Source organism: Phalacrocorax aristotelis, chromosome 1 (genome assembly GCF_949628215.1).
Source record: "Phalacrocorax aristotelis chromosome 1, bGulAri2.1, whole genome shotgun sequence".
In the NCBI taxonomy this organism is placed as follows: Eukaryota; Metazoa; Chordata; class Aves; order Suliformes; family Phalacrocoracidae; genus Phalacrocorax; species Phalacrocorax aristotelis.
Window position 1 is genome coordinate 95165574 of NC_134276.1, and position 16870 is coordinate 95182443.

Genomic DNA, 16870 nt, shown 5'->3' on the forward strand with positions numbered 1-16870 from the left:
CCCGCGTCCCGCGCCGCAGAGGGAGGGAAGGAGGCAGGCAGAGACACACACCGCGCTGTTTGGGCAGCTGATGAAAAAGGGAAACGTTTGGGTCTCCCTCGCAACGTCAACAGACTTTTGGCAGCCATTGACGCCAGAAGCAGCAAAGTTTTGTTAACGCGCTCCTGGCGTGGAAACGAGAAAAACCCGATGCCCGCGGGGAAAGCGGCGGGGGGGGGGGGGGGAAGAGGAGGAGGAGGAGGAAGAAGAAGAAGACGCCGTTTCTCCGTGCCTCCGGGGGAAAGAGATGGGGAGGGCAGCACCGCCAGGCCGGGGCAGCCTCCTCTCGCCCCCCGGCCCCCCCTTCCCGTCCCGGGGGTGCCCTGCGGCGAGTGTGCGAGGTGAAAGTCTCGGGGGGGGAGTGTGGGGTGTGGGCTGGAGGAAGCCCGGCGGGGCCGGCGGCTGCAGCGAGCCAGGAAGCGGGGCGGGAGGAGAATTGCAGCGGCGCACGAGTTCCCTTTTGGCGCCTTTACTCTTTTCCACCTCCGAGCTCCGCCTGGCAGCCCGCCAGTTTCCACTGCACAAGCCACAGAGCCAGCAGAAGAAGCAGCAGCGCAAGGGTAGCCGGCGGGGAGGGCTGCGCGGGGTTAAAAAAAAAAAAAAGGGGGGGGGGGGGAAAGAAAAAAACCCGTCTCTGAGCACCGGTGGCACCGACGGAGCGACAGGCGGTTCGGCAAACAACACGGCCTTTCGGAAATTAAAAACGATGCAATAAATTACCCGGCTCTGATATTCACACACACACCCCCACCATCATATCCCACCACCCCCGCCGCCGCCGCCCGGTTCCAGGCCACTGGAAGGATCATTTCTAGATTTGTGAAAATCCCTCCGAGAAGAGTGAAAAGCAATCGGGGACTCGTAGCGATCCACTTCGATTAGCCCTCAACCCGTTCATCTGGAGTTTGATTTAAAGGGCAGCACTCGTACGGTATTTATAAGCTTAAATACGGGCAGCTGCTTATGAATGTGTGTAGGTACGTCGTTTATCTTGTACCTCTGACTTACATATTTACGAGTTACAAAAACAGCGACCTGTGCCACGGCTGGAAAGGAGGCTTTAAAGACACTGTATCGCTGCACCGTTTACAACGTGCCGTATAAAGCTCTGGCAGCAGCCACCGATCTAATATTAGACAAGTGTTTAAAGAACAGGGGTGGCTGCGCTTTTTAAAAAAAAAAGAAAGACAGAAAAGAAAGAAAAAGAAATACCGTCGTTATTTTTTGCAATCTCCATACGGCATCACCGCTGGTGACACGTTTTGTAAACCAGAGGAGGAAGCTGCAGCCTAAGTAGCCGCCGCACGGATCCGCGGATTAGAGAAGAAGTTTGACCTTTACCCGGGACGTGTGGCATTTCATTTAACCATAAAGCTAAGCACAATGCGCCAGCGAGATCGCTAAACCGATTTAAAATACATATTGAGTCATGCACGACAGTAGTGCGTTTCGATTTAGGCAGCGTGCGGGCACCGCGAGGGGGTCGGCGTCTATTTTAAGGCTCCTGCCGCAGCCCCCCGTCCCCCCCATCCCCCCCATCCCCCCGCGGCTCCCGCACCGTCACGCGTCGGACGGCGACCGGGGACTTTCTGCCGTGTAAACGCGGCGCGGCGGAGCCGTCCGAGGGCAACCGGGGCCGCCGGGGCATCCTCCCCGCCGCCGGGGCATCCTCCCCGCCGCCGGGCACCGCCGCGCTGCGACAGGCTCCCGCCCTGCGGAGGCACCCCACACGCACACACACCCCCGCCCGCAGCGGGGCTCCGCGGGGGCGGCTCCCCCCGGCACCGGCGGCCCCCACAGCCCCCCCCCGCGCCGTCTGTCACGCCTTGGACCCTGCACAGACAGTCGCTGCGCCGCAGCGGCAGCGGCGCTTTCCCCCCTTTCCCATATGCTGCGAGGCGAATCATTGCATCGCTCTCAGCGCCGGCGGCAGCCAAAAAGGGAAGGCAAAAAAAAAAGTTTTCAATTAATGATAAGCCTAGGAACTGGGGAAGGGGGCGGGGGAGGAGGCCAATAAGGGAAAGTTAAAATGGCTGGCGATCCTTCAAATAACCCTGGCCGCTTTCCCCCGGAGCCTACACGGCACAGCCTGCCGCGGAGCCCCGGGGGAAACCCCGGACCCCCAGGCACACGCCTCCGGAGGCCTTGGGAGGCCAAGGTTGCCCACGGCACACGGCGGTGCCCACGCCTGAAGGTCACGGGACATCTGCGGAGCAGGGCCCGTTCCCCACCCCGGTAAAAACGCATCGAGGCAGTGCGATAAAGGGGCTGCAAAGGCTCCCCCACGCACACACCGGGGGGCGGGGGGAGCGAGGGGGAGGCGAGGCGCTTGGTACCCAACTTTGAGGCATCGCTGCATGAAGGATTTCCCGGGTATTCGCGGGAAACACCGACCCTGTCCGCCGCACCAGCAGCCCCGCACCGCCGCTACGGCGTCCGCCCACCCCCCGGGTCCCCCGGGCGATGCCTCTGTCCCCCAGGGCCGGCGGGAGTGGTGGGCTGCTTTCCCCGGGAGGGACCGGGGCTTTCCTCCCCGGCACGCCGCACCGGGCAGCCCGGCGGTTCAGCCTGCCGCCGCTCCGGCCGCGCCGTGAACAAGGCTGCGGAGGAGGAGGAAGAGGAGGAGGGAGCCGCAAACCGGCCCTGCCGCAGAAAGCCCCGGGCCCCCGCGCAGCCGGGGCCCCCCGGCGGGAGCCCGGCCTCCCCCCCTCGCCCACCCGCCGCGGCATCTCCCTACCCAGGCCGTCCGCGCCATTTTAGACACACACACACACACACACACGCTCACCCCCACACACACACACAGCCACTCGCGCGCGCACACGCACACGCACGGGAGCGAGGTTTCCGCTGCTGCTGCCAGAGACAACAGGCAGCAGCCGAGCCGGGGCTGCGAAGGAGGAGCAGCAGGAGAGGGACACACAGACACACACACACACACCCCACAGACACACAGACAGACGCAGGCACGCACACCCACGCACCGCGGGCCGGGCAGAAATGTGCATTTCAGGTAATTTAAGGCCGCCTTCCCGGCGCGGGGAAGGGAGAGCGCAGGCCTGCGCGCCCCCACCCCATTAACCCGCCGCGCAGTCGACATCCCGGGAGCCCTTCATTGTTGCCTTTATTCCGTACGGCTTTTGCTTTTCAGGAGGGGGACAGAAAGAAAAGAGAGGGGGAGGAAAAAAAAAAGAAGAAAAAAAAAAGAAAAATACCACGAAGCCAGCCCCTTCCCCCCGCCCGTCCCCCATTGTTCGGCCGCGGGAGGCTGGGCGAGCGCAGCGCCACGGGCTCGCCATTCACCGGGCTCCGCCGAGCCCCCCCCCCCCCCCCCGATATCTCGGAAAACCGGGGCACGGGGGGACAGGGACACCCCCAGCCCCAAATGAACACAAAAGTCCCGGCGCTCCTGCGAGATAGACTTGGGCGAAAGCCTGCTCTCACTTCCGCAGCGTTATCCTTGCAGAAATACCGGAGCACGGCCCCCGTTTCCTTCCCCCAGCCCCCGCCGCACCCCCGGGGGGGTGGAGTGATTAATGGGACGTACGCCCTTGGTTTCCCTCCGGCCACCCCGGCGCACCGCTCCCCGGCGCGGAGCCGCCGCGGCATGCCGGGCGGGGGCGCCCCCCCCCCCCCCGCATCCGTCGGGGACGTTGGGAGATATTGATCACGGACGACTTCATTTTGCATAATTGCGGCTGACAGGGCCTGTGGTTCCCTCATTTACGGAGCAACAGCTTCGAGGGGCTGATGGATGGGGAGCGGCTCCCTCCGCTTCTTCCCCCCCCCCCGCCAGCGGCAGCCCCGCCGGGGAACGGCGGCTCCGCGCCTCATGCAGCAAATGGCCGGCGCACAACAGCGAAATCTTAAACTTGGGTGCCTCCGTCTCTCGTTTTACCCAGGGCGGGCGGCCTGAAAGGCTCCCGCTCCCCGCAGGGCTTTGTCTGTACGGCCCGGGGCACGGGGGGGGACCCTCGGCGGCTCCATGTAAGAAAAAGTGCTTGGGAAGTTGGGGCTTTTTACGTCCTCCCACCCCGCTTTTTTTTTTTTTCCCTCCTCCCCCTCCCAACAACAAACAAACAGCTCGGTTTCTGCTAAACAATGCATAAAAATTAGCCTCGCCCCAAAGTTTATGTCGGGTTTAGGGCACTAATGTTTCTCCTTGATGGGAAACGCGCTCCCGAGCACTTCTGGAAAGCGCCGGCGAGCCCTGGGTTACGAAAGCAGCATTACAAGCACCTCGGCAAACGTCTCCGCAACTCTTGCGTCCCGGCCTCACGTCACCTTCTCCAGACCTTTAGAAGAAACGCCACGTCCCGGGTGGGCACGGCCAGCGCCACGCACCGCCCGTCTCGGCGGGGGGGAAAACATTGGGCAGGCGGGGGGGGAGGAAACCCAGCAACAACGCTCGGCTTTTCCGTGAAAAATTAAAGAGGGGAAAGAAAAAAAAAAAAAAAAAAAGGAAATTAAGTTGCCGGTGGCGGCGATGCCCCGGCGGCGCGGAGGGCATCGCGGGGGCCGCCGTCGGCCCTGCCTTCCCATCCCGGCGCTCCGCACCGAAACAAAGCAGCGGATCAACCGCGATGCAGATGGGCGGCCAGGAATTTTTTTTTTTTGCTGCTGCTGCCGCTGCTGCTGCTGCTGCTTAGAGCTTTAATTACTCGTTCTTGATCCGTGGGACTACGACACGACACCGCCAAGGTTAAAATGCCCTGAACAGCTCTGAGCAGATGTGAACGAGTTGGCAGACGCGCAAATGAGGTCTGCCTCTAAGCATGATAACAAGTGACTAATACATTGCATATCGCTGAAAGAAAATTATTTTTCTCTAATTTGCATTAGCTTTTTTCTTTTTTTTCTTTTTTTTTTTTTTTTAACACCAGCGACATTCCCTCCTCAGAGGCAGCAGCATAATCCTGAAAATATTACTCCGTGACTTTAAAAGATTTGGAAGGAGGCAGAGATTGCCAGTGTTTTGGCTATGCAGGCTTGTTTATCTTTCCGCCTTTGCTCCAAGGCGAAACTAGTTTCGCAAGCAGTATTCTTGCAGAAAAACGGCACATGTCATATTAAACACCAGTTTATAGGAATTGATGCTAAAATTGTTGAATGACTACTGGCGCACTTTCGACACTAATAGCACAGCGTAATCCATAAAGGACCAAAGGGACAGTCAAGGCCAAAAGAGAAAAAAAAATTAATAGATTGACTGGAGAAATAGGTAAAGGAGGCAACCCATCGACCAAAATTACAAGGGGGGGGGGGGGGAATAAGCATGTCCCCTTCCTACCTGCTTTCAACCCCCGAGCTACTTCGTCAAAAAGACAATAGTACATGGAGGTCACTGACTATACAGCAATTCTCACAGGGAGCAAAATTGTGTCAGGTACAAATATAGGCCGGAACCCAGTTCTCCAAGTTTCCTCGACTTTCCAGAGGCTCTGTGGAAAGGGCCGGGAGATCACTTCGGGTACCGGCGCAAACTTCAAGAACGGGCAGCAATTTACATCCTATGCTCAAAAGGCGAACCCAGGGGCTGAGATGCAGAGGCTTTGATGAGAAAAGAGCCGCTTGGGCTATTTACACGACAGGCGTTTTTCACCAAGGACCTACTCCGGGGGTGCCCGCACGTCCACGTTATCAGGGGTCGTGTGCTGCCACCTCACGAGATAACAACTTCGCCGCCGAGGCACGCTCGGGAAGCAAACACCGCGCCCTGCCCTGCCCGAGGCCAGCGGCCGCTCTGAGCGTCCGAGGGGCTGCCCTCTCCTCCCTCTTCGGGGCTCCCGGGACGCCCGGCCCGCCGCTCCCGCAAAGTCACCGGGGGCCGGGCCGGTGCAAACCCGCCTCTGCTTCCACCGGCGGGAGGGATTTTCCCCAGAGCCCAAGCCGGCCGGGGTCGGGCATCAAGCGGAGAAGGACAGAAACTTGGGGGGGGGGAGGGGGGAAGAAAGGGGGGACGCTCCCCGCCCAGCGGCGGGTGCTTAAACCACGCCACCGGCAAGGGGGGGGGGGTGGGGAGGGGCAAGGCTCGGCGCTCCGCCGCCGCCCGGGATGCCCGCCGAGCCAAGCCCCGGGGCGCAGCGGCGGGCGGTGCCTCCGGGAGCGGCGGGGCGGCCCCGGAGCTGCTCCGGCCGCAGCGAGAGCTTTTGTGTGCGAGTGCCGGCAAGGCGCGGGCTCTTCGCGCTCCAACAGCTGTCACATTATTTGCACTGGCTGTAAACAGCCTTCGCCTTCCCACCCTCTACCGCCCCCCTCCCGGCCACACAGTTAAATCCAGACTAACAATCCCCAGTTAGAGATCAAACCAACAACAGCAGCATTGTGTCCGCCTTCATTGCTTTACCATCAACTACTGCAGCTGGTTTACTCGAAACAAGGAACACCCTCTACCCACCTCCCCCGCCCCGGGGGGCCAGAAACGTGCTTGTTCCCGGCGGTTCGTCAGGCGGAGCCTTGCTGCTCCGGGGGGCTTCGGCGGGGCCGGGGGGGGGGGGGGGTTGGGGGGGCGGAGGAGTTGCTCGGCGAGGTCCCGAGCGCTACGGATCTCTCCCCCGCACCAAGGTGGGGTTTCCAGCCCGCAAGCCGGCCCGACGAAAAGCCTTATCAGAAGTTGAGCTCCGCTCTCGGTTTGGCTTTTGGGAAGGGTGAGGGGGAGTCCCGCAGCAGCGGGGAAAGCCGGGCCGGCAGCTGCGCAAGCTCCCCCGCGGCACCCGGCGAGCTCGCCCCCGCGGGTCGGCGCGGCGCGCCCCCGAGCAGCCCTGCCCCGCCACGGCCAGGCTCCCCACCACCCTCTGCCCCGCCGCCCCGCACCGGGACGGCAGCGGCTGCAGTTTCTCCCCGACCCGTTACCGCAGCGGACCTCCCGCCGAGGGGCCCCTCCGCCCCCGCCGGCCTTGCCCCGGGCGATGAACCCGCCGCGCCCCGCTCGAGACGCGTCTCCACCTCCAGCCCTTTCCCTCGTAAGGGAAAAAAATAAGAAAAACCCCGAGAACCTACAACACGAGTCCAACTTCGCTCGCGATACGACCACCTGGCAGCAAAGGAGTGTGCTGCAGGCTCTCAGCGGGCCTTTTGTTGGGCACAGCTGGAATTTGAGTGTAAATCCCTCTACCTCCTTCCCTGCCCTTACTTATTTTTGTATCCGCGGCAAAGTTAGAGGTGGAACTTACTGAACAGAAGCAAGGTGAAAATAAATCAACCTGAGGAAACCTTTCTTTGCCCTGTTTGACCCTTAGCCTTACCCAAATCATGTATCTCTAAGGGAAAACCACGACACGGCAACTTTCTCTGAAATTTTGTGTGCCGCACATACTCTTGAAGAGGCCATGGGAGCTGGAAGCGCACTTCCTAGGTGCTTATATGTACTTTGGGAGCCGGCACCCACAAGGGGCAATAGCTGGTTTTATTGGAAGCGCATCTCCATCTTGGCCTGACTCCTGCCAACGGGCAGCGCTCCCCAGGCAGGTAAGGTGCTTCGCACCAATGTGATAGATCTCCAATCGACTTCTGAATCGGATTCACCAACAAATGATGCCGCTACGTACTCGCAGGTCAGGATCATCGCCTATTCATTGCCTATACGTAGCTAGAAATCTGCTGGCCTGGTAAAAACCACTGCTAACAAAACAATGTCAGCAAAGGCTGCAACACACTCTTGTGAGAGACCGGCGATTCGTGCCTATTGAGGCTCTTTCAGCACAAAGGCTTTTAGAGGAAGAAGAGAGAGAAGGGGGAAAAAAAGGAGGGAGGGCTCTCGTGTTTCAGGGCTGCTGTCCCCTGGGAACCAAGAACCAAGTGTAGCTTCAATCAAATGCTGACTTCTCCTCCGGGAGCTCAGTAGGAAACCTGATCTCACTAGCTCATGCCTGCCTCCATGCATATAGGCTGGGTTTTCTTTCATACCAGCAATTTGTATAAAGAGGAGAGCCAATACAGTTTATTGCAAACGAGATCTCGCAGTAACGGATCTAGAGAGATATTTCTGTAGCTAAAATAAGACAACCTTCAGCCGCCTGCTCAGGGCAGGCCGCGCCGCAGCCACCCCCGCCTCCGCGCACACACAGCTCCGCCGTGGGCGCCCCTGGCGCGGCACGGCACGGGCCTCCCACGCATCTCCCCGAGCCCTGCATCCTCCCCAGCTGGCAGCAGCCGCCCTGGGTTGGGTTTTTGTGCAATGCCAGGTTACATCCATTAAAACGTTTACCCCGGGAGATCACTTCCTGCTCGCAAGTATTGTTCCGGCTTCCCCTGCTGCTCGCAACTTTAGCCGGAGCTTTTTCTCTCCTTGCCCACCACTGCGTGGAGACCCCAGGAAGCATCCACCCCTGCCTGCTGGCCCTGGCCCGCCGTGGCCCGGCAAAGCACGGCACGGCAGTACGGGAGGTCTGCTAGGAGATGGCAGGCAAGCCCTCCAGGCGGAACTCGGCATAACTTCGCACCGGGCTGCTTTAATTCTGCACGGGGCTTTGCTAATCCACTTTGTGCTCGACTACTGAAACAGGAGGAAAGGAAAACACCGCACGGGGAGCAGGACCAGGCCAGAGCAAGGTGAGCCAGGGGAACCGCAACCTGCGGGAAGGGCTTCCTCCAATGCCCAGCTCAGCGTCCTACTGCTGTGGGCAAGCCGGAGAGGCTTAGCGCACAGCCCAGCACACCAGGGCGTGGGAGGAAAGGGGATTTTCCCTGGGGATCAGGGACCCCTGTAGGATCTCTCCATGGCCAGGAGCTTTCTCACATAGAGAAAGTTTGGCTCAAGGAGGGAATTTACACTTAGAAAGAAAGGGAGCTCAGCCCACCCCTTCTCGTGCCATTAGAGGGTTCTCTGTGAATTTCACGGAGAGCTGAGATTACGCCCCTTCAAGCTTTGATTTCACCTCTCTGTCCCTACGTGCCACCATGCGCAAATGCCATACTCAAGCAGCAGCTTAAACGAGCTCCACAAAGCTCTCCCAGCCCCTCCAGGAGACCCTCAGCTGCAATGTCCCCCCACACTCCTGGGGAGCATGGGGGAAACTCAACAGCGGGTGACGGATGAACAGCCCCATGGGCACCTGGTCCACGCAAGCACAGGCGTGGGGTCCACTGCCTGTGCAAGTAGGGGCATATTCCTCTCTGCTATCAACTGTGCCAGGCACCACCTACTCCGATACTCCCGTGGAGAAGGAGATCTGACTTTATAACCAAGGACACAGGCCCAAATGTTTTGTAATATGCAAATATTGAGGCCTCTAGGTGAGGTACTCCCAAGCATTAAATGAGCACCTGGGGTAACAGCGAGAGCTACTCCAGCTGAGAATTAAAAGCAAAACACGCTCTGAGAAAGGACGGGCAGTCTGGCAGCACTGGTGCACTCCAACCCACCGCAGGCCATCCAGAGGTGCACAGGGAACGACCCCGGCACAGAGCTGTGCTGGTGCCACTCCTGGCCCTGGGAGATTGCTTCAAGAGTGGCGGGAGCTGCGGAAAGGAGAGCGCATTTGGCTGGGACCACTCTCTCCCCTCCTGGCCGAGGAGCAGGCAGAGGAAGCACAATGCCAGGCTTTCCTGGTGCAGGCTCGGCCGCGGAGCGCAGCCCCGAGCCTCCCCCTTTCCCCAGCGCTCTATTGAACACACTCAGCTCTTTATACGAGCCATTCCCAGTGTGGCTGGCGGATTCTGCGCTTTCCACTTTAATTGTCTTATCCAAATAAAGCTTTGTTTTCCTTAGCACGACAATCCCAACATTCAGGTCGAGATTTTCATTGGACAGAGGAGATATTTTATTCTCCGATTGTTTAGAGAGTCGGGGCTTACACGGAACAGCCCCGGCTTGTGTGCCTCCGCTCACAATGGGGTCTTTGCAAGCCCTACTCTCCGTCATGTAGATTCATTTTCCGGAGTGATCGGGATGAGAATCATTTCTCTCTGAATTTCATAGCTTTCCAAGTCTACCCTAGACTTTAACAAGTCTTTTAGTTTGTACCTAGACAATAAATTTAGTTTAATTTAGCTTCCGGTCTTTAATTTTAGCAGGTCTTCTTTTTGCATGCAAATCAATATGGCAATTACCATCTAAAAGCTCGCCCAGCCCCAGGTCAATGTAAATTGATCATTGTCCGCCTTCTACAAAATAACACCGGGAGTCTGTGGTGCATAATGAGATTATACTGGAAACTGTCTTTCAGATCACAAATTATATTTCATGCTGTCAGGATCTTCTCCAAGCGGACTTCCTTGCATGTCTAATCACACGGCACCGAATCTATTAGCTCACGAGGCAGGTTTGGGGTACGAGGAGAGCTTGCGTGCAGAGGAGAGTCCCAGATAATTCAGACCACAGTTAAGGAAAGCAGGCGGGCAAGTACTGAAGCGTGCTCTCACTCGCTAACTTTTCCAGCGGTGGAAGAGAGCAGGGGAAAAAAAAATTGCCGCTCAGCCAAGAACTGCTGTCCAGCAAACAAGGAAAAATGAATTCCCCGCTGGAAAGCAGCAGAACTTTCCTAAATCCACATTTGCGACGAGTTCTTGGCCTCCTCCTTTCCGTCCCCACCTCATCTGCTCAGCCATTCTAAGGAGCGCCGGCTGTCTGCTCCGGAGGTCACCCCCCGCCCCGAAGGATGCACTCCCTGGGGAGAGACGCCCCTGCCCACCACAGCCCTGGGACCTGAGCGGGTCGGGTCGGAGGGAAAGGTCGCTCCGGAGCAGCCACCGCCGTAAGCTGGTTCCCCGAAAGGACACGAGGATTAACGGGAGCTGCTCACGGCCAGGGGAACTCCCCCTGCCTGCAGCCCAGGCCTCCGCGCTGCCTCCTGCACGCACGCACACAGCCAGCGAGAGCTGCTCGGCGCAGCTAAAAGGGGTGAGCCCGGCTCTCCCCAGCCAGCCCGCCTGACTCCCCCACTCAGGTTATGGCAAAACCAAGAAAGGGGGGAGCAGACCCGCTCCAGCCATCAGTTATTTCTACAGCGACACAAGCCTAAGGAGCAAGTATTAAACCCGTCCATGCTGTTCTTTCTAAGGCCGCACTAAAGCGTGATCTACTGCGGTGTTTGGGGGATAAGATAGCGTATCGCGTATCACCTGTGTAACCCAACTACGCTGCAGAGTCCCAGCAAGAGCCTTCACCTTCGTCGAGACGCACAGAAATCAGAGCCCGCTTCTGCTCCATGCTGAGCATGAATTTACGCCGAGCCACATCTACTCCCAGGGCAACGTGACTGCAAGAGCTACAACTTGAGCTGGAGTGGGCCTTCTGCCTGTCTTTGCAGGGGCCACTCACCAGTCAAAGTTGAGAGACCTTTTAAACGACAGCCGCAGATTGCTAAGACTACTCTGGTATGCGCAGCACTCATTATTTTGGGCTGTGGTGGCCTGGGTCCATTTTCTCCGCAAACGGAGACCCGAAAGCATGTCAACAACTTTTGTGTGGTCTCGCAGCTGCACAGATCCACAAAGTTTGCTTGCATGGACTGTAGAGGAGCCCCTGGAGCTCAGTTGCCTTGCCTCTGGCATCCCTGTAAGGGGACCACGGGTTGTTTAGCGGCCTTAAAAAAAGTGAATTATCACGGGGTGAGGGAAGAGGAGGCAAAAGGGATGACAATTTCAAACCGCCTGAGAAGCTGCAGCTCTCAGCACATCCTGGCAAAGGCAGATACAGTGCATGACACGGAGCCTGGATTGTCCACCAGCACAGGAATAAAGCCAAGGCACCAGTATTGTTTCAAGACCCAGTCCATATTTGGGCATTCAGTTCACACATCCTAAGTATTGCTTTAAATATTAGAATAGAGACATTCGCCAGTGTGGCTCATAATGCACTCAAATAGGAGAAGTCATTGCTGTTCAGTCTCGGATTACTAGCTTGGTCTTGCTGGTCTTTTTTTTTGGGGGGGGGGGGGGGGGGGGGAAGAGGGAAACCCTGCTGAGTCTGTTTGCACTGGTCTCTATTAGATATGCAACAAATCTGCCATTTCCGGCATTGCTTCTATCTAATTAGAGATGTATTTAGATGTGACGTGTAAATAAGCGCTGAGCTGCCTGCTGCCCTGGCTGCGCGGACTGCTCGGGAGCATTTCCAATAAGGCTATAGCGCCCGGAACCAGGGCTCAGACAAAGAGGAATGGGAATGGTCTGCGCTGCAGGCGAATCCAACAAAACCAGCTTTTATCTATCGCTCTAAAGCCTTAACTGCTTTTAATCTGTACCGCCCAGACTTGCACGCCACGATCACATCTCATCCACCGAGGACATCTCAGTACAAAAGGAAGCACACACGCACGCCTGAGCTGCAAATAACTCCCGACCCACCCGAGCCCCAACGCAGACCTTGCTCTCCGCCTGCCCCTGCCCTCCACGAGGCGTGCATGCCCCCGTGAGCTTCCAAACACCACGAGGCAGGTACAGCCAGCTTCTGCGTGCATAGACACGAGCCAAGTGCTGCCCTGTGCTGTGGCCACACGTGTGGCCCCGTGGGGCCAAGGGGGCTGAGCTGCTGTCGGAGAAGTTGACAGGACCTGAAGGTGGCCACAGAAACTCGCTCTCTGCGGGGAAACGGGAACCTCGGCCGCCAGGTTTCCACTGCAATCTATGGGAAGGGGGGGCACAGTGGGCCGGGGGAGGCCGAGAGCCAGCGGGGACCCGCCAGGAGGACTGCAGCGGCTCCCCCAGCCCAGTGGCCGCCCGATCCTAGCTCTAAGCGCTCCTCGGAGTTTCCAGAGAGAGTAAACTCCTGGGAACGAAATAATCTGGCGCTCGCCTCATGAACTCTTTTCCTGTTGTGGGAAACAGCTCTTATAAAGCCATTAGATGGACGGGGCAGCACTGGGGCCTGACGCATGCTGCCCTGTGTCCCCCCACCCCACTGCAGCAGCATCCCTGCAGCCACTGCTGCTCCTGCATCCTTCCAGGCCGGAGCAGCTGGGTGCGATCCCCTCTCAGATTTAAGGGTTAACAACCAACATCTCAAAAAAAAAAAAAACAAAAGAAAAAAAGAAAGAAAGAAAGAAAAAGGAAAAAAAAAAGAAAAAAATATCGCAGTGACCTTTTCCTCTCCGACTCCCCCACTCTCCCTTTCAGGCTCCGGTTCCTGAGCTCGCAGGGAGCCTGAGCGGCTGTCTAGACCGATCTATCACAGACGGACAAACAATACCAGGAGAAGCCCCTGCCTGGTCCCTCAGCCTCCGCCACTCACCTTAGAAATGGCGAAGAACAGAAAAGTGACCGCGATACAATCCTCCCCGGTGTATTTATAGCCTTCCACACAGCCCACCTTCATGCCTGACAAATGAGATTTTGTCTGCTCTCTCAGCGTACGCTCCAATAAACACACACACACACACACTTTTTTTTTTTTTTTTTTTTTTGGTGCCTGTTTGTTTTTGGTAACATTCCGGGCTCGTCCCTCCGACCTCGGGCCGGGCGAGGGCCCTCCACGCCCGTGGGGGCAGGCAGGTTTGATAGCCGAGGCGGGAGGGGCTGCGGGAGGGGCTTCGGGGGGGGGGGGGAGGGAAGAGCAAGAGGGGACCCGAGCGCTCGTCCACAGGCAATCTCCCAACCTGGGAACTTCAACGTCCGCATTCATTACGCCCCTTCGCACCCGGCCCCCCTCACCCCAAGTGCTCCGTGGTCCCCTGCCAGCCCTCGGCGTTGCGCGTTAAAGCGGTATATACGGGGCGAGGAGCCGGAGGTCCAACGCTGCAAAAGGCTGGGGAATAACTAATGAGCTGTGCAGCCCATTGATCCGGTGCATACTTCCTAATTAACTCTGAGTCACCTATTTGTGACAGCAATTCAAAGAACTGCACCGGGGATAAACTGCAACCCCGGCGCGCGAAGGCAACCCGGGGGAGGGCGGGGGGGGGGGGGGAGGAATTTGCTCCTAATCCTCCTAAAAGCAATTAGGGTGAGCGCTGCGCTGGCTACCTCTCGGGAAGAAAAAAAGAAGGGGGGGGGGAACCCACGGAGCGGCACCGACAGCAGAACCGAAAGGAAACAAATCGGTGTGTCGCAAGCGCGACGGCACCGGGCTCCAGACGGACAGGGAAGCACCAGCGTCTGGGGGACGAAAGTAGGCGAGAGCGGCGGCCCCGGGGGCAGCGGTGCGGCGGGCACCGGGCTGCGGGGGAAGGCAGGGCGCGGGCGGCGGCGACCCGGGGGCGGCGGAGCCACCGGCACGGGGTGCCGGCGCTGCCCCGGGGGCCGAGACCCCGCCGCCGCCCCCAGCTTTGTTCCCAAGCGGCCCTGGCGGGGCACGGCCGCCCCCCGCGGTAGGGCCACGGGGAGGGGGCGGCGGGAGTTAATAGAAGCCTTTGGAAAATCCAGGCTTTGCTACGGGGCTACGTGGTGCGGGCTGGGCTCCCCCCCGTCCGTGTCCCGTCCCCCCCCCCCACTTTAATACAAACACGAATACAAAAGCTGCAGGCTCCAAAGAGCAGATGAAAGCAATGAACGGAGTTTCTGGAAAAGATTCATTAGTGGGAATGAATGCTGCGAGGAGCTCCGAGGCGATACCATTAAAGCCAGTCCCCACACTTTGTCAGTTTTACACTGCTGACTACGGTCGGGGCTCTTTTTTTTTTTTCTTTTTTTTTTCTTTTTTCCTGTCGGAGGGGGGGTGCTCTTCGCCTCCCCCTCGCCCCCTCCGCGATCACCAAACCCGGGATCCAACAGACATCGCGGAAACGACGCGGGGGGGGGGGGGGGGGCGTGGAACCGCACAACACACATCGAGAAAGAGGAACGTGAACGCTCCGCAGCCCTCGCCCCCGGACTCGCTCCGCGAACATCAAATGCATGCCTCATATGCTGCGCAGAGCCGCCCCACTTGGCCCCGGCTTCACAAAGCAGCCTCCGCTGCCTCCCCTCGCCCGGCCGGCCCCCTCCGGCCGGCCCTTTGATGGCAAGCCCCGAGCCTCCCTCCGGCTCCCTCCCCAAACTACATTTTAGGGCTGACTAAACTTCCGTGTCACGCCGGACCTCACGCCAGCACAGCTCCACGCACGGGAAAGCCCCGGGCCGCCCTGCCCCACGTGCGCGGCGGCGCACGCCCCACCGGGGCGGAGGGAACGGGGCGGGGGGTGGGGGGTTAGGGGGAGCGGCGCCCTGGGCTCTCCCGGCGAAGGGAAGGCAGCCCGCAGCGGGCTCTCCCCGCCGCTCACCTGCCCGCCGCCCCCGGACCGCCCGCTGCTCTCGGCGGGGAGCGGGGAGCCCGGCCCGCCCGGCGTGGGAGCCGTCTTCCCGCTCCGTGGGTCGGCAGCGCCGCTCCTCACTCGCCCCGTCCCCCGGGAACCCCACACCGCCGCTGCCCCGCCGCCTTCCCGATCGCGAAGTGCGAGACGGCGGGAACACCACCAGCACCACCACACACAAACAGGCGCACCGGAGCCGACAGCGCGACCGGCAGCTCCCCACCACCACACACAGTCCCCGCCGCCCCGAACAGGCATCTTTACAACCAACTGCCTCCAAACTTCCCCTCCGCCACCGCAGCCCCGGAGGCGCACCGGGAGACCCCTCTTACTCCCCTCCCCCCGCCGCCGCCGCCGCTTCCCCGCCACCCCCTCTCGCCGTAACTTTCGTCCGCCGTCCCCGCGGCGGGGCGAGGGGAGGCCCACGGCCGCGCCGTCCCCGCGGGACCCAGCGGCGGCGGCGTTTCCGCACGGGAGCTGTTCGCGGAGCGGAGCACTGACCTTCCTGCCGCGCCGCGGGGCTGCGGCGTGCGCGGTCCGCGCCGCGGGTCCCCGCACCGCGGGTCCCCGCACCGTTGCCTCGCTCTGCTGCTCTGCCGGGAAGGGCAGCCCCGTCGGGAGTGGAGTGGAGGGGGGGGGGAGGCGAGAAAAGTTTCCCGATCCCCCTCCCCCTCTCCGTGGGTGCGTGTGCCGCGGCTTGCCCTGGCGCGGGCGGGCCGGGGAAGGGGTGCGGGAAGGCAGGGAGCTGCGGGGCGCGGGTTTGGGGGCGGGGGGTTGGCAGAAGCGTGGCCGCCGCCTGCGCCGACGGGGCAGGTGCCCGCGGGAAGGGCTTTGCTTCTCGGCTCGGCTGGGCTCAGCGGCGGGAGCGGCAGCCCGCGATGCTCATTCCGGCTGCCGGCTCTGGTTTGGCAGCGCCATGTTGCTGGCTTGCTCCGGGCGAAGTTCCTGCGCTGGCGAGCGCGGCGCTCCCCACATCTCGCCCGCGCCGCCGTCTCCCGTGCCCTGGCCGCCGCGGCTTTGTGTGTGTGTGGCTGGGGATTTAATTCTCCTCCTCCTCTTCTCCTCCTCTCTCTCTTTTTTTCTTCCTCCCCCCCCCCCCCCCCCCTTTAGTCCGCCGGGAAAGCCGCTCTTCCTCACCTTGCCGCTGGGAGACCGGGCTCCGTCTGCTGCACGCTGCGCTCCCCTCGCATCCCCCCTCCCTCTCTCCCTCCTCCTCCTCCTCCTCCTCCTCCTCCAGCCGCCGCCTCCCCTCCCTTCCCCTCCCCCCGGGCAGGCGCTGCACCGAGGGAGCCGCCGCCAGCAGCGGCGGCAGCAGCAGCAGCAGCGCCGCCACCGCTTTTTCCCTCTGCAAGTTTCCCCCTCCCCTGGCTGCGTTTCTCTGCCCAGGCAAGGTTCGCCCGGCCGCTCGCCCGCTTCCCCCCCCTTGCCCTGACTAATTGATTTGCCCCCCCCGCCGCGCCGCCGGCCCCTCGCCTCGCCTCGCCCGCTCCCCGCGGCTGGCACAGCTCGCTGCCAAGCTGCGGCGCCCCGGGGGGGACTCCGCGCTACCCGGGCCGGCAGGGAGAGGAAAGCCGCCCCCCCCCGCCTCCCCACACACACACCCCCCCGCCCCGCCGATACTCCCCTCGCTCGCTACCCAGAAGGCCAGTGGAGAACCGCAATTA

General features: G+C 60.4%; 1 protein-coding gene across 7 annotated transcripts in view; it reads right to left on the reverse strand.

Moving 5' to 3' along the window:
• BCOR (BCL6 corepressor) overlaps positions 1-16870 on the reverse strand; it is an 83323-nt gene that overhangs the window by 42672 nt on the left and 23781 nt on the right. Inside the window, exon 1 of one of the 7 annotated variants that reach the window (XM_075098180.1) lies at positions 16344-16404. The exons of 5 other annotated variants lie outside the window; for them this stretch is intronic. The gene's annotated coding sequence lies outside the window, so the exon portion shown is untranslated. Of the gene's footprint in view, positions 1-15707; positions 16323-16343; positions 16405-16870 lie in introns of those variants that run through there. One more of the 7 variants, XM_075098170.1, reaches the window with a different exon arrangement.